This window comes from Rhinolophus ferrumequinum, chromosome 10, assembly GCF_004115265.2.
Source record: "Rhinolophus ferrumequinum isolate MPI-CBG mRhiFer1 chromosome 10, mRhiFer1_v1.p, whole genome shotgun sequence".
Taxonomy (NCBI): Eukaryota; Metazoa; Chordata; class Mammalia; order Chiroptera; family Rhinolophidae; genus Rhinolophus; species Rhinolophus ferrumequinum.
Window position 1 is genome coordinate 45,497,410 of NC_046293.1, and position 21,696 is coordinate 45,519,105.

The window sequence follows — 21,696 nt, forward strand, 5'->3', positions numbered from 1 at the left end:
AAACTCAAATTTCGCATCTTGGGAATTTTTTTTATTTCAATAAATCTGACAGCCCCATAATGAACCGCTTTTCTGCCTCCCAACACGAGCAGACCCACTTTCCATGCTGGGTTCCAGATAATCTTGTGTGTGAGAAGTGTTCAGCTATCCGAAAAAAGTTTGAAAACCACCTTGCTAGACAAATCAGGACAATCCTCTGAACTCCACTGTCTGTGGACTTCCCATTAATAAAGCAGAGTGCATCTGGTTGTTGTGAAAATTAATTGAAGCTTGTAAAGCCCTTTGAAATTGGCATGTTCAGCTGTATATGCTCCAAAATATTTACCACACGCCAGACAGACTGCCTGAAAACATATTGATTGCTCAATGAACAATTAGATGGTAGAAATTCCAAAAGATGTTAAATCACAATTTTAATATCACCACATTGAAGAAACACATATTGAAACACAGGGGAAACTTCCAACCTAAGAAGTGAGAATATCTTTGAAAAAGAAACATAATAATTTGCTTTTTAAAAGTACAGTACTTTATATTATGGATTTCTCCCCCCAGCTGAATCATAGTTTTTAAAACAAGAATTCAAGAAATAACAATCAGGAAATGAAAACAGTTCATATCCTAAGAGTCCATTGTTTGCCATTTCTGCTTGGTAAGGTTTTCTAAGCTTAAAAGTTTTTATGAAAACAAAACAGAGATACCAACACAATAAAACACATCTGGAGGCCACTTGGTGACATTCAGGCTTCTTTTTTACCAATCATTAGCTTTCATGGAAAGCTTTTACAGTACTAAAGCAAATGTCATAAAAATATAACACTCATTATATAATGTTGTCTAAACACTTGACTCTGAAATTAAAACCTGGCAGTGAAACTGATGAGTAAATAAATGTAGATTGTACCAACATAACCATGAAAAGACAGAAGTGTAAACATCTAGTAGGTTGGTCAGGTAGAGGCAACATTTAAGGAGAATAGAGAGCTGTTACTCAGAAATTAAAAGTCAACCACAGAAAAAAGACAGGATCACAGTTAAAGCTGTCAAAATTCATATCTTATTTCTGATTGAAACTGAAGATTTATAGGGGTGGCGATAAGTCTTTTGACCAAGAGCATAGTTAATCTTAGAGCCAAATACAAAGAATTGCAATTCACTGAGCATCACGCTTGTCTCACATTTCCTGCCTTTCCCAACTTTTTTTTCTGCCTAGACTGAGTCTTTGTCCAATTCAATGGCTTGGCCAACTTCTATTCCGTTATTAATAGCCAGGTCAACCATCTCCTCCCCTGGGAAGCCTTCCTCAACAAACTACACAGAACAAATGACTTCTGCGTTTGTGCCATTTCTCTATATTCCTGCCTTTACCACAACTTTTTTGCAATTAAGTGCTTAAATGCCTTCCTTCCCTACAAAACAGGGAGCTCTTTCAAGACAGGAACCCCTCTTATTTAGTGTTTATATTCTCAGAGCCTAACACAGTGCCTGGCAGACGATGGGGGCTACATAAAGGTGTTTTAAAATGAAAATCATACCCCAAAGTTGAAATAAAACTGGAAAAGTTTAACATTAAATGGTTAACATGCATTTATTTGTAAGTGCTATTTCTCCTTTTCAGAGAAGAGGAAAGACAGCAGAGAATATGTAAAAGAGCTGCCATGACTCTGAAGTGAATAAATGGTCAGAAAGAGAGGCAGAAGTTGAAAGGTTCTGCATATCCACTTAAGGAGCTACAACAACAGAAAGCACTGCAAACTGTTCCTAAAACATCTCTGCAAAAGTGTGCCAACTGTAACCTGGAGGACTGGCCTCCAGACCAAGGGGCATGTGCGCCTTTATTTCTATTCCACCCTTGAACAGTCTGTTGAGAAGACCCACAAAGGTGTCATTAAGAAATGGAATGTCTTCCTGCAGTACTTTCACACACTCATTACCGTCTGATAGCATTTGATCTTTGAGTCATGGCTGAAGTGACCCAGATTCAAACTGGTGATTATTAATGTCACATTTATACAGTCCTTTCTATTGGAATAGCACTTCATAGTCACTTACGAATCTGCAAAGAGATGTGCCATGGCTCATTGCTGCGTTCATCTGGGCAATTCACAAACTCCACCTTCTTAAACATAATACAGAAGCTGTAAAACTGCCTGGTGGGCTGTTTGTAACTTCAGGCTCAGCCTAATTAGAGTGTGAATAAGATCCAAGGTCCTGAGAATTTGCGCAAACGTTAGACATTTAATTAATCACAGTGCTGCAAAAATGGAACACCCAGGCCAGTAGGTACGGTGACATATGACAACCTTTAAGATTAATACAGAAAGAGTTTCACCATTTATTGCATATTTACACCAGCTTTTATTTGGAGCATGGGGGAGATGAGAATATTATTACGGTTTTAAAAAATATTAGGAAGAGAACTAAAATGGACATTGAGTTATTTTTATTTTCCAGCAAACTCTCTCCAAATCTCCCAAAATTGATTCCAATTTAGTCAATGAACACATACATTTTAAACAAAATTATAATCACTATTGATTACATAAGTGAACATACTACTTTGAGTTCTACTTTTTAAATTTTCTATATTTCTTATGCATAAACATAGTACTCCCATTTGTAATTTTTAGTGTTAAATATGCCACTGTTGTAACTACATCAGATTAGTAATTTGCTCTTAATATTACTGTATTTTTTAAGCTCCTCATATTAAACTATATTGCAACCAATGAAACCAGACTTTGGGTAAGGGAAAGTGCACACTCTCTTAAGTCTTTAAAACACAGCTTTTGTCGAGTTTTGAATTGGTCACACTGAGTCATGAATAAAGAGACCATTTTTTAAAGCTGTACCTGGCTAATATGAGTAATCTTGAGTCAATCATTAAATAATTCTAGTCAGAGACTTAGGTGATGATAATTAATAAAAAGATAATATCAGCTCCAATTTATTATCTAGCCCCCTGAAGTTATAGCCTCCAAATCCATAGATTAGAATTAGAAAATTTTGAGCCTAAAAAGTCATCAGACCCCTCACTTCATGATTGAGGAAACTGAGGCACACAGTGGGTAAGAAGTCCAGAAAATTAAGTAACTTACCACAATCACATGCAAGTTAGTAATAGGAGAGGCTATCTAAAAGCATTTAATGTAGAACAAACATACACAATGATATTTACAAAACATTAAAACATCATCAAATAATTTTGTATCAGTTACAAGTGCTTGCTTCTTTTCCCTCTTTCTTTTTTGACTAAAAACTGAATGGCAAATGTTATTTGATTTAGGAACTACCAAACCAACGTTTCTTAGGAAGCTGTGTCTTGAACTAACAGGCCGTTTCTTCATCAGTACATTGGGGATAACCTTGGTTAGACCACACAAAATGCAGTGAAGGTAGATGAGATGAGTCTGAAAGTGCTTTGTGCACAATATTAATCTTATTATTAGTGAAGAACTCCTGAGTTAAAACATGATAATTTTTGGACAAATAAATTGGCTCAGCTCCTCAACAGGAAAGCTGACTCACTGCCAATTTAACCTTGGAAACTGAGACATTAAAATAATAATTTCCAGCAACTAGGTTTCCTACCAAGCTGGTTGAAATCACTTAGAGGATTAGCTTTTCACCTCTGGAATTTAAGTCAGGATTTCTCGAGTGAAAGACTGACTGTCATCTTTGTTTTAACTGACAAGGCAACACCATAAGTCTATTTGAAGATAACGCCTCTATTTTTTTTCAAAGGTTAGAGTAGTGTTGGTGCATTAGGAAGAGGAAAGTCACATAGCTTCCTTGTTGTGAATATTCACTCTTTTATTAACATGGTATCTGTTTGCTATATGATTACATTTCATTGATCACTTTGTGGAGAGATGGGAGAGGGATATTTGATCAGTGCCTTCCGTCATATTCTATCAGTCTCTCTGGCTTTATTTGGATAAGGAGGGAAACAGCTCAGAAACTCCACTCTAGCTGCAAAAAAATCCCACAAAACTCCCCAAAACAACAACAAAAATTTCTTTCTGGAAATTTCCACTCAGGTAAAAACAGAATTCTGGTTTTCATGTGTCTTTATTTTACATATAACATTAAAAAGGTACACAAATCCCTACCCTGTAAAATGACAGTGCCCATTTGCTATCTTTAAAGTACCATTACAAGATTAAGAATATAAGCTTAAAACACTCTAACCTGCTCAGCACTACATATATGAGATTGGGGAGCGTATACTCCAATTCGAAGCATAGCTAGCTTCCTATATTTCTGTAGTAATTCATTCTGCAGATATTTATTAAGCACCTACTATGTGCTGGGCATACTCTAAGACTGTAGACAAGACTGTAACTCAAGCAGTAGACAAGACACTGTAGACTTCTTCATGGAACAGACAGCTGTATGAGTATCGTTCAGGTAGTGGGAAGTGCTACAGAGAAAAGTGAAACAGGTTAGAGGGGTGTCTGAGGGAAGGCAAGGGTGCTGCTATTTTATAGAGGGTGATCAGGAACGCCTCCCTGATATCAGATGACTTTTGAGAACAGACCAAAAAGGATGGAGTGAGCCATGAGCCCACCTGGAAAAACCTACATGTCTTTTCATATTAGCCTGAAGTCGAGCACAAACGAGGAGATTAGCTATAAACATCAGGAAAGTGAATCCTACAAATAATAAGGCTTTATACAATACTTGAACTAGGTCTCAATTTATCTCCAGTGATCCTTAAACTCTGTATATACAACTTAATCATTTTTCCTGACTGAAATGCCTCACAGTATCTCTCCACATAGTACCTAAAAGAGAGTTTTCCAGTTGGTTACATTGTACAAACAACTCAAGGAGATAATTTAGGTAGAAATTTCCACTCTGAGGCCATGATTATTTGATTTGGCAATGGGCGTACAGGAGGAAAAGAAGAGCTGAAGCTGGCTGACTTTGCTACTGGCCATGCCTACGTAGTGATGAAGTGCAGAGGAAATTTATCCAGGTTTTAGAATGGTCAATTTTTAAAGTTCTTCCTTTAAGTAAAAGCAAAACAAAACAACACCCCCCCCCCCAAAGAATGGCACATACAACAACAACAAAATCAAGTAAACTAAGTATCAAATTTCGCCTTTTGTTTGTACTACATAGGACACAACCAGTAGTAGTACTGACTGGTTTAAGTTCTTTTTATTCTATCTGTGCTATACAGTAATGGTAATAATGGATAATGATAGGAAAAAACCCCAAATTTTCAAAGACTGAAAGAGACAAGCAAAATAGCACAATGGGCAGCAAACCCTTTTAATCAATTTCCCCAAAACTATACAACAGAATTTTCCAATGCTTGATAACAAAACTTTCAGATACATTATAGTTATTATAAGAACAAACTGAGAGTGTGCTTATCACATTTTACTGAGACTTATCCACAACAAAGTATACATATACATTGTGGAAATGAACCTCTGGATAGCATGGATATGGACAGTTTAAAAGCACTTTCTATGTTATGAAAGATATGATATGGAGTCATGACTGTAGAAGGCTAAAAACAATTGCGGGCTATAAAAACAATTACAATTAGCTAGTTTAAAATTGACTCACTAATCCGAAAAAATGGCAATCGGCATTTCTGTTGTTGAGAAGGACAAAGGGCTTAATTTCACTCACACACACACAGAGATTCACACACATACTTTGTTAAGAAACTTGTATTAATAAGGATCTATTTAAATTTTTTATCTTTGTAATTCAAAATATTTAAAAATGAGACTTAAAATTGTAATAAAGTTGTAAATTTGTCAGATAAACTTTGAAACCTTTAGGGTGATATGGTTGGGACTATTTGTTAAATGGACACACATTAAGATGATAGCAGAAGATTGGACATTCATTCAACAAAGTGCAGGAGCCCAAAAGGTAAGGAAACAGCATAAATTATGTTTTTCACAGGATAAACTATTTTTCAACTATATGTTAATTATACTTTTAAATAACATGCTCAATAGCTTTCTTTTGGTCAATCTCCAGCTCTTTCCAGGTGAAATAACCTCCAAATTTAAAGCAATGAGACCAACTGTTAATCTGGAAAAAAACACACAATCAATATAATATATCCCAAAACCCTGGAAACATGAGGAAAATAATGTATTTATTATGTTGTTGTTCAGATGAACATTTATACTCATTGTCTTAAATTTGGAGGCACTTTACCTGAAATATGTCTGGAGGCTGACAAAAAACATATTGAGCATATTATTTGAAAGCGTAACTAATACCACATTTTGAAAAGTTTCCTGACTTCGGGGCTCTCGGTAGTTGTCAAGTGCCTACTATGTGCCAGGCATTGTGTAAGGCGGAGGGTATGCAACTGTGAACAAACATAGTTCCTCTCTCACATCAATTACCGTCTATTCACAGGAGCAGAACATACATCTTCCTGGGACTGGGTTAAAATATCTATAATATTTTGACAGCAACACTAGGAATGAACATAGCTGTTTAGAATGAATGAATGAATGAATAGAGGAATTGAAGAAAGGGAGGGAGGGAGGGGGGAAAGAGGAAGGGCATTCAGCCTAGGATTGGAAACAAAAGTGTAGAACTGGAAGGCAGTCTTAGAGATCATCTAATTTAGTGGTCCTTACCCACAGCTGTGTATCAAATTACCTGAGGAACTTTTTCAAGTTACATGTGCAAGACCCCATCCCAAATCTACTGCCTTAAAATTTTCAGTGTATTTGCATTTTGAAAAAGCTCTCTAGGTGTTTATGATTCAAACTTTTGGTTACTATACACTGATCTAGCCTAATTCCCTCACTTTGTATATGAGGAACTGAGAGGCCCAGAGAGGCTGAGAAACTGACCCCAAATCACACAGCTATTGCACTTCAGTCCAAGTTTTCTGATTTTCAGAAAAAGATTCTAGGAAAATGGTCTTTCCCTGAGCTATTATACTACATCACTATTGTCTATCCTTGAATCTCTGTTCAAGAATAAGGATAAATGGACAAATATTTGGCCAAAAGTTACTGAACCAAGGTAAAAAAGCCAGTGTCTACAGGCAACATAAACATCTAAATAACAACAACAAAAAGACTCATCACACACTATAGTAACCTTGTTACCTCCTGCTTAATGAGACAAATCAAGCTGGTTTAAAACACTCCTACACAAATATTATTCCTATCAGTATCATTTCAGCACTGCAATGAATAATAATTTTGGTTTCTGTGGGTAAGGAGGAGAAAAGAAGAATGCGATTTTTCTGGTGTATTCTGTAAAATTCATAAGGTTAAAAAAAATCAATTTCCAATACCTCAATATAAAGAAAGCCTGGTCTTTTAATACGTTTGGCAATATTTGAGGACATGGTTTTGGCTATTAGCCTGCCAAACTGTCTAAGCTTATAGAAGGTCTACAAAGGGAATGTATATGATGAAGTTAGTGCAACACAAACATCTTCTCTGTATATTTTATTGCCTCCCTCCACATTCACAAAAACACAAAGGCTAAAGCATTTCAGAACTAGGTGAGGGAGGCAAGTTATTTATCAGTTCAGCTCCTTTTTCAAGGTTTGTGTAAATAAGAACTAAGGCAATTCAATGAAATTATTCATATGATCCTTGCAATGAACAAAAGCTAAGCATCAGAAAGCAGTTCAAAATTCCTCTGGTGCATATGTACTTCCTTACAAGAAACATCTGTGATTCTCTAATGCACTTCAGACCTAACTTTATCTGTTGCTAAAAATTATGTAACATGTATATACTTCAAGCACTGAACAGACTTATTAATTACATCATCCCAGAGGAATTTAAAATGCCATCTCTTTTTGACACACATTATAACAAATATTTCAACACTAGAGCACTAAGCAGTCTTCTTACATAAAATCTAACCATTCCTTAAATTGTTTGGAAGAGATTTTTTTTTTCTCTCACTTTCATTTTTGCTGAATTTGATGCTGAATTTACTCCCGGGCCATAAGTGTTTGTTTCTTCAGTTTCTTCTGGGAGATCTTTTTCTTCTGTGCAACCTCCTCTTCTGGTTTGGAGCAATCTGTCCTTTGTCAGTTAAGATCATCTCAGTGTGGCAGGCGGAGCTCATGTAGGGGTGAATCCATTAGCCCACGAGCTCTAAATTCTGGTAGCATCCTGGGAGCTTCGTTCACTGGCTGTGCTCAATGACCAGAGAGTCTACAGCTAAACCCTTACATTATTCTCTGTATTTTTAAGTACATGCAGCAAAAATTCAGTGCTATTTTTGGTCCACTGACTCTGCGTCCAGCTCCTCTGTTTGGCCTGGGCACACCTACCAACTCCACCACTGTAAAGATGGAATGGTACACCTTGTTTTTGTGATGTGACATCCTTGAGATACTTGGTGGGTTTTCTGATATGCATTCCCTTGATGGTCTGGGCAGTTTCACAAGTGTTCTTAAAGTGAACACGAAGATTTGAACCTCTCGATTTGCATGATTTCGTGGTATTCTCTGGGTCAAGTAAGTAGCAAACCATTTTCAGAGGTCACCTCAGCCACTTACGGGAAGAGGAAGTAGAAGAGATGTTTTAAAGCGAAACAAATTGCCACACTGTCTCGCTCTTTTTCAGATCCTAACTAAAGAACTTAGATTATTCAAGTACATAAATAACAGAAATATCAATTTCAGTTAGCATATTCCAAGTTTCCTCAAGAAGATTACCATATTATTTGCTTATCAGTGTCATAAAAGAAAAAAAGAAGTATAAATGCCTTTGGTGAAGTTATGACACGGTTTACAGGAGATTACTATAGACCAAAAGAGTGCTATGTTTGCTTGCACACGTGTATGTGTGCATGTGTGAGCGAGTGCGCATGTGTTTGTATCCAGAAGACTGCATTTTAATGAAGGCAGAGGAGCTGACCAATATATAAAAGTGTTTTAACAGACTTTCTATTTCAACCATAGTTACTGTGGGTTTTGTCACTATAGCAATGGGCTTGTGTGGGGCGAGTGTCTGGCAGGCTGGGTGCTCAGCTGGTAAAGCAACATAAACCTCATTTTACCTCGAGCTGAGCAAATTTCCTCTAAGAAGGTTTGCTTAATTGAAAGACAGTTTCCAAGGATAAAGGAAACGTCTAAGTATCGGCTGGTGGGCACTGCTTCACAGTACACTGCTATGCTAAGGCTAACCTCACACCTTCTCCTAGATGTGATCAAAGGCCTCCACTATGGTTCATTAGCGGTAGTTCTTTGGATCTAGGCAGTAACCTAACCTCCAGGATTTCCATGATCCCTGCAGCCTGGGTTAATTTCAGCTGTCTCTACAGGGGCTACATGAAACATGGCATTTACAAATTTGGATTATACAGCACTATTTATTACACGATGGAGGATTTCCAAAAATTCCAGAAGGGATGTTGGCATTTATGCAAGTCCACTACTGTTCAACCCAAAGAAGCACTATATTCTATAGGATGTTTTTGCCAGGATTGAAAGAGCCTATGTGAAAACACCTTAATTAGGACCATCTTAGCACCTCGCTATTGGATAGCCTCTAGCTCTAGGTGTTATTTTTCAAATGGGCCAACAAACCATCCTAGAAACAGAACCCCCCAGTCCTGTAACCAATCCCTTCACTCCAAGTCCTCGGAGTGTATATTTTCTTATTTTCAGATTTAATAAGTCAAGTGTATCTGGTAGCTATTAAAAGATTTAAACCACTACCATTTAAAAAGGTTTCAGTGTTCATAGATTTTAAGCCCATGGAGGGGGGAAATCTGGAGGGTTTGGTTCCTGTAAAATGGTGAAATTATTCGCTGGTTCCTGCCCCCATCCCATTTTAAGAATATTCTTATTGACCTCTCTATTCTTTCAGTATTCTTTCAGTATGTTTTTAACATGGTCATGGGCTCAAAAAAAAAAAAAAAAAAAAAAAAAAAGAAAGAAATAGAGGAATTTGAAGGACAGACAGTGATGATAATCTCCAGTGATCTAAAAAGATAATTATAATGATAGATCCGTAAAAGTGAGGGGTGGGGGACTTGAAAACATCAGCTACTTAGAATATGCTATCAGATAACCTTTTTCCCTTTTCTTTGGGAAAGTTAAACTGCTGTACAATGTTTCTTTCAAATTTCCTTTATTGAACAGTTCAGTTATGCCAGCTCATAGCAAATGGCCATCCTAGAAAAACCAGGGCCAATATTGTATCACGTTAAGTGGTGGCTACTTTATATCGGACTTTTTTTTTTTTTTAAAGGCAACAAAAATAGGGTGTGTGTGTGGGGGGGAGGGGGGGAAGGTGGTTATAAAAAACTTCACAGGAAACCAAATAGCCTTTATTTAAATTAAAAGCAATCACAGCCTGATTCTTGGAACACACTTCGAAATGCTTTTTGGCATGCAGCTGCTACTTGCCGCCAATATTGTGTGTAATTGGAAACATTTCAAACAGAATTGTTACCGAAGTCAAAGACCATAATTGCGAACTGTGGGATCTGCGCCTCAGATAAAAGAAGGGCAGCTGAGTGAGAGCACGCTGCACGGAGGAGTCTACTTATGGGTCTGCATCTGACTGCAATATTTTCACTGTCTTATTGACAAAACTTTCTTTCTAGAGACCCAAAGAGAAAAGAAGGCAACAGAGAGAAGCAGACACAAAGCAAAAGCTGGTGGGTGCTATAAATCAGCAATTGGGACAAAACTCTTAGGAGTACATGACTTCAGCGCTTGAACAACTGAAATAACACAGCCCTAACTTTTTTCTCCTGAAGTGTAATCCACTAGAAATAAAAGGCATCTTTCCCAAGAGTCTACCCCCAATCTTCCAGTGAGAAAAACGCAACTGCAATTTAATTGGTCACTTGTTTTTTAGGATCACTTGGAACCAAACTTATGTGGCGGGGAGGGAGTTTAAGTAAAGGTAATTGACAGCTGCCTGCTAGTTTACCGCTCCAAGTTTTCAAAAGTTGACACTTACTTCTGCCTTGCAGAAGTTTTTATTTTAATTTTAAATTTTAAATCTCTCTTTATAGGGAAATGAACCTGGAAGGGTCTAATCAGTTCAGGCTGGGCAATCATTCTTGTTCCTATAGAGAGGTCCCTTCAAAAGTGACCAAAATGCATTTAGAGTTTAGTCTAAATATGCTCACAAAACAGAGACACAGGAAGAATTATTACATTCTTGTTGAGAGGTTTGATCCCCACTAATAACTGGAAATAGTGCCAATGGACCACTGGCTCAGGAACGGTTCTTGGAAAAACCGTGTCATTCTGGCACGCAGAAAAAGCGATCTGATTATTCTGTCATAGTTCCATGCCAGAAGTGTCATGACATCAGCGTGCTCCAACTTGTAAAAGCATGTCTCTTCCCACCATCTCTCCTTCAGCAGAGAGAGGAGTGGGGGAAATGAAGGTGTCGGTGGATCCCCACGCCAGGTCAGGCCTTTGCCACTGCTCCAAAATGTTGCTTCCCAAACACAGACGTAGTTAATGTCCTTGACTTCAGTTCAGCACGGCCTTAAACAAGGTGTGGTTACTGGTTACCGGGGGAGCTGAGGTGCTACACTTGTGTGTGTCTAGCAATGGAGAAGTCCAGAAGCAGGGGCTGCTGCAGCTTCCCTGATGCCATGTTGGTCCCCAGCCTGGAGCACTGGTTCCATGTGCTGCCTGAGGTTTCGAGGAACTGCACCACTGCAGGACTTGGCATCTGGATTATGGTATTTTCCTCTCCCAACTCACTTGCTCATACCAACCTTCTAAAGATATTAGTGCACAATACGGTAATGCTTCATTCTGTGACCACAAGAAAAAGCAGTAATGGTCCCTTAAAACACCAACTAGCCAACCAACCAACCAACCAACCAACCAACCAACCAACCATCCAATAAACAGCTCATTCATTTTCCTAACTCCTCTTTATTGTGGAATAATTACACCTGGATTTAAGTAAATTGAATATTCTCACTAATAAGACTTCAACAATTGATATTCTTTTACATAAAGTGAAGGGGAAATAAGAGAGCTATTTTTTACGGGGAAGGAGTTTATCACCGCCAAGCAACATCTTTAACATTTCTGTGCACATATGAGAATCGCTTGATTTTTAAAATTACCTTCCTTCTTTAAATGGAAAAGTTTACTCTTTGTAAACAGCTTTAACCAGGAAAGTAACTACAATAACTAGAATTCCAGCAATGATAACCTTTCCTGAAAACTGTTTCCCGTAATATTGGACAACCCAAACTACAGGTAAGGCCACTAAAAGCGTTACTTAATTACTGGAAAATAAGTTTTAAAATTCTTGTTCCATTTCATGAGTATTACGAACAGTCATTCATAATACTTAACTCTGTTTTGTTATTATTAAGTCATTATAAAAGATTTCAGGGCAGACCAGTAGCTCAGTTGGTTAGAGAGTGAGCTCTGGGCAACAGTTGCTGGTTTGATTCCCACATGGGCCAGCAAACTGCGCCCTCCGCAACTAGAATGAAGACAATGAGCTGCCACTGAGCTCCGGGGCGGCCGGATGGCTCAGTCGGTTGGAGTGTGGGCTCTCAACCACAAGGTTGCCGGTTGGACTCCCACAAGAGATGGTGGGCTGTGCCCCCTGCAACTAAGGTTGAACAAGGGCAAGTGGACTTGGAGCTAAGCTGTACCCTCCACAAGTGAGACTGAAAAGACGACAACTTGACTTGGAGCTGATGAGTCCTGGGAAAAACACACCATTCCTCAATAAAGTCCTGGAAATACACACTGTTCCCCAGTAAAGTCCTGCTCCTCTTCCCCAATAAAATCTTAAAAAAAAATTTAGAGAAATTATCTTACAATGTCACTTTTTAAAACTTAGATTTCAGCTTTTTAAAAATCCTTAAGTAAAGAAACTTCAAAATTTAACCTTTTTTCTTTTGTGTCTTTTCAGAGTTATCATAGGAGAGGATATTAAGAAAAACCAGACTTTTATCCACACCTGACGCTTAACTTAATAGTTTACCTATTAACCCTATAAGGATTTTTTTTCTCCCCACCTGATACTAGATTTTATTTGGGTGACCCAAACTGGCTCATTATAACCTCCTCTACTATAGAGACAAATGGTGGTTCCATGTACCTTGATTATGAAAACCTGATAAACTTTAAAAGTTTCATTGGTATTGCTGGCAGAACTGATTAAATCTCTCACTTTAATAGAATATATCACTTTTATTTTAAAAACCTGTGAACCGACGGGCTCACATAGTAATACATCACCAATAAGTACCAAATTAAGGATGGAAAAATTAACTTACTGAACCCATTCACTCACATCAATATGGCTACCTCTATGTACCATCCAGTTTTTCCTCCCTCCTCCTCTCTCGCTCTCCGTCCTCTCTCACTAGACTTATTCAAAAGAGTGAGTCACTATTGTTAGCCATGACGTATTAAAACAGATTTTTCAAGTTCATCAGCAAGTGTGCTAACTCTTAACTGTGAGTAATGTCCATTTATTTCTAGCACCTTTTAGTTTTAATATGTAGAGCACATGCATTGTTAACCTTTAAATCCTTTGTATAAACATTTCTGGAAGAGCTTGTAAAATATCTCCTTCTGTGTTTCCTGACTCGCCAGTTGATGGCATTTAGAAACCCTCTGGAACCAGCAGGTGCTATATTTTGCTTTCTTCAGGCTCCAGCTGGGCTACAATGACAGATTTCTGTCCCAGGCCAAGCCCAGCCACCTAGGCTAGGACCACATTGGAGGCAAACTGAACTGGGCCTCACCAGACAGCAAGATAAATGGCTGCTGTTTAAGTTTAAAATCCCCTGGTGGGAGTAAATATTGTTCCAGAGAAAAAGGCTTGACAAATATTGCATCATCCTTCCAGAGCTGTCTTGATTAAAGCAGAATCTTTGGATTAAGTTGGTGCTTAATTCAAAATGTATCTATCTTGCTGTCATGGGATTCCCCCCCCCCCCCAACCAGTCTAAAAACAGACATATTGTTGGGGATGGTCAAACAAGGCTGCAGCCTCCCAAGGGGAAAGAGTCCACTCCCCATAATAGAAGGCGGCTGAACATTGACACTTCACTGAGGATAATGGAGACAGCAAAGGCTTAGTGGGAAAAGGCCAGTTGTCACCTAAGTGACAGGCAACAGCTGAGCTCACACATCTGGAGCCGGATCAGGGCAAACACTGAGCAACCCTCACCCATCCACACCTTGGGCCTATCTAAAGGGACAGACAGAAGTTCCTTTCACTCCAAAAGTGCATTTAAAAATATCTGATGGTGAACCCTGTCAATTATATAACATCAACTGCAGACACAGCCTTCTGAGGTACTGATTAAAATGAGGAGGTAGATAAAACTGTCCGGCGTGAATAGAGACAATTTCATTAAGTATAATTTTGCCCTTCATGAAATCCATCCTAAAAGCCACACACACATATACACACCATATATATATGCATACATATATACATATGTATATATGTGTATATATATGTATATATGTGTATATATATGTGTATATATATGTGTATATATATATATATATATATATATGCTTTTTATAGCACAAATGCATCTGAACTCCTCCTGAGAGGCAAGATGTTCTTTTCTTTAGGCAGGTTCCCATGTGTGTTCTTCACCTTGCTCATGGCTGCAGTTCTGCCTCCTGTCCGCGTTTTAAAATCAGCAAGCAAACGTGTTTGGCTTGTGGTTCTGAATCCTCTTTAGGCAAGCTGCAACTCAGTGCGGTGCCAGCCGTCCTTCCCCCATCCCCTCCTCGTTCTTCAGCCTCCCCGAAGACAATCTGTGGACAATTTTCCTAAAGTCCCCAAAATAACACGGCACTGCCAACAGTCACTGGCGATGCCGTTTGTTTTTCTTAGAGGGCAATGAAAATTTAACAGCTTTCTGCTGCATCCTGAGTCCCGGTCCTGCTAATCATTAACATGCCCAGTTTCTTCAACTTTTTCTGCCTAAAGGGAGGAAGACGCTCCCATTCTTTTCCATAAACGTGCTACATTCAAGAAAACAACCTCGCCCGAGCGGGAGGGGGGCGCGGAGCTGATGCACCCCGGCCAAAAAGCAATCGGCCCTCTCCCCAGAGCCTTAGGAGAGAATCGGCACCCTCCTTCCCGACGCCAGTAGGTGACAGGCGATCCTAAGCGGCGGACACATGCCAATGCACCCTCCCTGCGCCAGCATCGCCCCAACTCTGGGGCCGTTGAACGGGTTTCCACGCAGGAGAGAATCAAGGGAAGAGTTGGTTGTGATGCAGCACACAGGAGCCATGCGGGCAGCCTATCTGAAGCGCTCTTGGTGCTGCAGCCCAATATCTGCTTTCACTGTCTGCACAGCCCAACAAACCGACGATGACCTTCTCCCTTATTTTCTTCCACACCGACCCAGTGTGGGTGTCACAGACCCCCCGCAGTGACACCGGAGGTGTCCGGATATTCCCCTGCGGTGATCGCTCCCCACCGCCGCGCCCGCAACCCTTCTGCAGAGCCCTCCCGGAGCGGGGCTGCCACTCACCCCGCGCAAAAGACAGAGAACTCCGCTGGACTGTCCTCGGCGCCGCGCTGGATCTGCGGGGCTGCGGTCCGTGGAGTCAGGGATGGGCGAAGGTGGGCAGCACGCGAACCATCGGGAGCCCAGAAAGTCGCCAGGCCGGCCGCGGCGCCCCTCGGGGAAATCAGCGCAGGCGGTGCGAGGCTGGCACGTCCCGGGGCGCGCTGTCGGGAGGCGGCGGCCACTGGAGGAACGCGGCACTGGCAGCCGGCTGCAGGCGGAGTGCGCTCCGACTCCGAGCCCCACGCCGCTGCGCCGCCGAGCACCCCGCCCTCGGCCGCCGGGGGCCGGGCGCGAGCGAAAACGCGGAGCGCGGATGCCTTCGCGGGATCCAGGCCGCTCAGCGCACCCACGTGAACCCCGGCTCGGCGGGGAAAGGCGAGGTCGGTGCCCGGTTCCCGGCGGCGAGGCAGGCGGGCGAACGTGCGGCCAGCTGGGCAGGACTGGCTCCGCGCGCAGCGAACGGGGCTGAACTGGGGGCAGGTTATCTACTAGACGAAGTTCACCCAGGCGCAGCCCAGGTTCTCAAGTGCAGCTCGGTCATCTCCTGTGCCCCGCCCCCGATTTTTTGCCTTTTTTTTTTTTTTTTTTTTAACTGACAATCCTGATGGATTGAAAGACATGAAAGGTGAAGGGGGGAAAAAGACAAACCCAATTTCCTCTGATCAAACGGTTTGGAAATTGTCGGGGTTGCTTTCCCTTTGGTGTGTGGTGCTGGTGGTGGTGGTGGTGGTAGTTAATTAAACTCTTGGATTCTTTCCGGCGCACCTCGCCTCTCTGGGGACCCAATTGGTCTCGACCCTCTCGGTGTAATCCCATAGACTGAGCTGTCTCCGCCTGGTAGCATGAAATCAAAGATTCAGCCTCTAGTCCATTCCCTTTCCCTCGTCGACGGTCCTGTCCATCCCAAAGAAAACTCTTAAGTGTGGAGAATGCACATGAGAATCTCAGCCCACCCCAGTGTTCAGAACTGGACCCAAGTTAGCATGGCACACTTCAAGTTGTGTCCTAAGTATTAATTTGATCACGGTGATCATTTTTCATTAGTAAAACTACTCTCCATGTTTTCAGTCTGCCCAGTTCCCAGAGCTGGGCTCTTAGGCACATTTGCTCAGAATGAACTAGAACTCAGCCTGTTTGAAAGTTCTGCCCTGACATTTGTGTCACCTTAGGACCTCTCCAGTGCCCGATCTTGGTCTTACACTGTGGGAGTACTATTCAACCCCCACCCAGGTTGCAGAGAGCAAACCCCACAGCAGCTGCTCACCCCAACTTGACAGGTGTCTCTGGAAAGCTGGAGCTTCTTGACGTCTCAACCCCTTCCGCAATCTTCTAGGATACTGTTTTATCTTCCAGGAGGATGAAGATGTCCGTATGTGTGCGGGCGTGTGGGGGCGGGGCAATGGGGAGGGTGTTGATCCATGCAATTTCTATCCCTTTAAGAAAAATCAAAACTGCCCATTTCAGATTTTTTTCAGAGCTCCAAGTCTCCTCCATTTTCACTACTAGTGAAACAAGGGAATACTCAGCAAAAAATTGAGCAGATGAAAAAGAAGATGTAAGGGAATAACACTTAAAGGCAAAAGGAGGAGAAAACGGTACACTGCTAGGGAGATGCTTGGCTTCCAGGCTGTGCTCTGACTCAGATCTCCCTGCACTGTAGAAACTCTCTCCCCTCTAGATACACCCGCTGAGTTCCTAATCCTCGGAGCACAGATCACTCAGGAAACAAGGCTGTTGCTTTGGAAATAACTCCACTTGCTCAGTAGTGTTTGTAACTGATGGGAATCTGGACAAAACAACCTAGGTTGTTTTGCTCCTCAGCATTTTATTGGAGTTGGCTTTTTAAGTTGTGTCTGTTTATCTTGCCAGGGTTGCAAGTGCTTCCATTAAGCTATAAACTTTTAGCTTCTATCTAAACTCCAGAACTGCCTAAGAAGACTGACAAAATGATTTACTCTACCCACGAAGGTTGTGAAAATCAGTACTTTTAAGGGCAAAGAATCCAATCTCCTTTTTAGTATCTTTGGGTGCTTATCTGTCTACTGTCTCAATTTGGACTTTAAAATGAAAGCAGTTTCCCAACAATGACTAAGTGGAAGAGACTCAATGGAGGATGGAATCATTGAACTCCTACAGCAGCATCTTTACGAGAGAGACTCTTCAGTGGATCAGTACAGCAGTAGCAGCAGAGTTGGGTATGGAGATGCTCATGAGGAGAATATTTATAGAGCCTGCACTTGGGTCTCCCTATTAATTGGGGGGAAAATGCTACTTTCTTATGACAAGAAATGAATCTGGTATCAGAGGAAATAGATCTATGGGGACGTCACAAAGTTTTTGTTTATTGAGCATCTATTATACATGGAGGAAACATGTCGGACCTCATAGAGCACACATAATTGTTCCTCATGAGTTTTACCGCATCTTTAGACAAGTGCCGTGGGCAGCATCATATGTATTCAATGTAAATGTGACACTTGGTCTTCAACCAAGACTCTCATAAAATTGCATTGGGTGGTACATGTGATGATTTGCCACTAGAATAGTCTGAATTCAAATCTCAGCCCCCCTGCTTACCAAATGTAGCCTAGAATTATGTGGTTCACCTTGAGGAGATGCTTAGTTTCTTCTATATAAACGAGGATAAGAACATCAACTTCAGAGGACTATTGAGAGGATTGGATGCCAGGTGTGCAGAAAAGATTCAATAGGTGGAAAGTTTATATAATGCCAATTTATAAGGCAGCTTCTCACAACCACTAGCCTCCATGCAAAATCTTACAAATTAGAAAAGAACCATTTTTTTTAAAAAGTTTCCTCTGTAAAACATTCTTCATTGTGGGTTACTGGGTTGCTTCTAGGTCTTTTGTATTAATGGTATTATTTTCTTTGCCTTTACAAACCAATATGGTACCGTACCTTTCACAAATAGATCAATTCACTTAGGGAATGTTTATTTTTCTTTTTAAAGCTTTGATAACAAACAGATATTTTAAAAACGATACCTTTACGCATTGAATTATGTCCTCCAAAGATTCATATGCTGAGCTCTTCTCCAATACCTCAAAATGTAATCTTATTCGGAGATAGTGTCTTCACAGAGATAATCAGGTTAAAATGAGGTCGCTAAGGTAAGCTCTCATCCAATATGACTGCAGTCCTTATAAAAAGGGGAAATTTGGAATCAGACACAGGGAGAAGACCACGTGATGATGAAGGTAGAGATCAGGGTGACACATGTGCAAGCCAAGGAACCACCAGACGCTACATGATAGACATGGAACAGACTCTTCCCACATCCCTCAGAGGGAACCAACCCTGATGACACCTTGATCTCAGACTTCTAGCCTCCAGAACTGAGACGATAAATTGCTCTTGTGTAAGTCACCTAGGTTCTGGTCCTTTGTTATGGCAGCCCTAGGAAATGAATGCAATACCTAGCTAAGTCATGCTGTGAATGCCTCTTGGTTCGCTGAAGAGTACTTTCATGGGAAGATGTAGAGGTCACGCCACAGACTTGGGAATTAAAGTAAGAACCTGATGGTGTCAGCCGGCTGTGTTGATTTCCCGGTCTGTTTGATTTCTAAGCTTTGCTTGGTCCCTGTTTCCTGTGTTCGCCCACATCTGGACTCCTTTCCCTGACCTGCAGGCTCAGCCCCACTCAGTGTTTCCAGGGTGAATCAGTCTTGACCCTGTAATGACCTGCTTAGGCTTAGCTATAAGGCATGTTTCCTTGCTGGAAATCCTAACGTCTTTCCAGGGCTTTACGGATTGAGTGCACCCTCCTTGGATTAGCCTAAAAGGTGCCTCCTATCTGTACTCTGCCTCTCTCTCTAGTTTATTTTCTTACTACGTCCCCCCACCCTTGTTTGCTTTAACCATATTAAATTATCTGCAGTTCTTCGAAAGCATCAAGCTAGTCTATACCTTTGTGCTTTGAACATACCTATCATGTTACCCACTGTCAACTGTCCTATTAGCTAACTCCTGTCTATCCTTTAAAATGCAACTCAAGCATCACCTTCTTCATAATCCAGTGATGTACATATTTGTTGTTTGGTCTGTCCAGCATCTGTTTCTCCTTCTTTGTAATGCTCCAAATTTCCTTTGGGGAACCAACTTCCCCCACTGTCAGTGGTTTCCTTGGAGACTCATCCTTGGTTTTGCTGTTAGGATCATGTGACCCAAACCTGGAAAATTACAGCTCTGGATCTCTCTGATCAAAAGATTGATTGAGGGATGGATCGGCATGTGACCCAGGTCAGGTCCTGGGATTTTACAAGAACTTTTAGGAATTCCACAACAATAAATTTAACAAATATTTATTGAGCACTAATGTACCCCTGAGCTGGAAATTCAACAGTAAACCAAAGTCTCTGCCCTGTTGGATCTTCTCTAAGCCCCTGGATCAAACCCTCCCTCAAAACAAACTACCACTGAATTTTTCAGATTAGACTGATACTTTGTTTTCTTTTAAGCCCCTTTGGGGTGTAAGTGACTTCAAATTAAAGAATACTAACTGGTACATCCCTTTCCTGTTTAGATACTACTTTTCTTCTGTTCAACTTTCTACTCCTTTATCACTTTATTTGTTTATTTGATCAATTATACCGGAACTTATTCCAAAAAAGATTTAAGCCCACTTCCAATTATGTAACAAAAACACATAACAAGTTAACCTGAAAGTGTAATTTGAAAATAGGTCTGAAATGAGAAACAGAAATGAGACAAATTCATAAAATTTGTCCCATAAAGAATGGGATATAATTTAGCTTTCAGGTTTCTAGTAGTCAATACAACAAAAGATTACATAATTCTCCCACAATTGTAAATGTGTCTAAGATAAAAACAATCCTATTCAGTGAAGTACAACTGTTGCTAAGTCAAAGAGCAGAAAAAAACATCCCACCCCAGGTCATCATGAAGACGGTTCTAGAGAAATGGTGAACAGCATCCCGGACCACATCCTCCTGGAGCACATAACAAGGTGTTTCTTGGGGCTGTTTCTCAAAGCATCCCTCAATTCACTTCTCAGAAAACTCATTTTTCAGAAGGAGCAATTTAATTCACTTCACTTTGTGACAGACACTTTGCAGCCTGTAAGACAATTACAATAAAGTGACTAGTCCAGAATGCCCTGGTAGTGCACAGCAGGGACAAGCCACCTAGTTGAAAGGTACAGAGGTAGACTCAGGGAAGGCGTCGTGGGAGAAGAAGCACATGAAAGCTGAACTAACCTAGGGAAAGACATATGCATGTGTGTTTTTAGCAGTTCAGGCAGAGGGAACAGCATATGTAAAAGTGAGGAGGTCAGGACAAATATGGTGACTCTGAGAAACTGAAATATGTCCAGTCTGGCTGCAGTATGAGGAGTAAGGACAGAGCTGTGGTGGAGGCTTGGCTGAACCTGGAGAGATGGGCAGAGGCTGGTTCATGAATGTGCTTCAAAGCAGGGTCAAGTTTGGTGGGGGAAGATGTTGAGTTCAGTTTTGAATGACAAGAGAAAGTAACCTTTACAGAGGATGCCAAAAAAAATGTATTCACATTTTAAGAAAGGAAAACTGTATTAAAATTGTAATACTCAATATACACTGGTAACAAAGGATGAATACGAGTCACGTTTGACTTCTGCAATTACAAGAGGTGCTCAAAGTCGTTACCATCAGCGTCCAGACACTTCTGATTACGGCGAACTACTGCTTGAGCAACGTTGACCAAAGTGTCCACTTGTAGCCATTATTTTGGCAACCCCGGTATAATTGGTTAAGAAGAAGCCAAAGAAATAGAAAGAAGCAAGGGAGAAAGTGGTATGAAAGAATTCAAAATAAAAGCATATTCATAGAAGGGAGTAGTGCCTTTTCTCTCCTGCTAAACTTCAGACTGTCCAGAGCAAACTGTGTTCCCTGGAGCCCGAAGAGTTCTATCAAACCCATAAAGTAAGAGGTTTGACGGAGGCTCTCAGAGGTCCTGACGCGTAGGCCTTGGGGACCTCAGGAGAGCTCAGAAGTTTAATTTTAGTTCCATAAAGTGAACTGGCTGATCTGTGTGTCCTTCAGACCATCCTCCATAAATAATATGCACCAGGCTTTTGGGAGTTTGGCCAGCAGTGATCTTGAAATTGTGATTTCTGGGTAATACTCAGCTATTCCATATTGCTTGTGAAAAAAAGAA

At 40.8% G+C, this 21,696-nt stretch overlaps 1 protein-coding gene across 2 annotated transcripts in view; it reads right to left on the reverse strand.

Moving 5' to 3' along the window:
* Positions 1-15,754, reverse strand: part of PRICKLE1 (prickle planar cell polarity protein 1) — a 102,820-nt gene extending 87,066 nt beyond the window's left edge. For both annotated transcript variants that reach the window (XM_033118345.1, XM_033118346.1), the window contains exon 1: positions 15,487-15,754. The gene's annotated coding sequence lies outside the window, so the exon portion shown is untranslated. The remainder of the gene's footprint in view (positions 1-15,486) is intronic.
* Between the last annotated feature and the right edge of the window lie 5,942 nt (positions 15,755-21,696).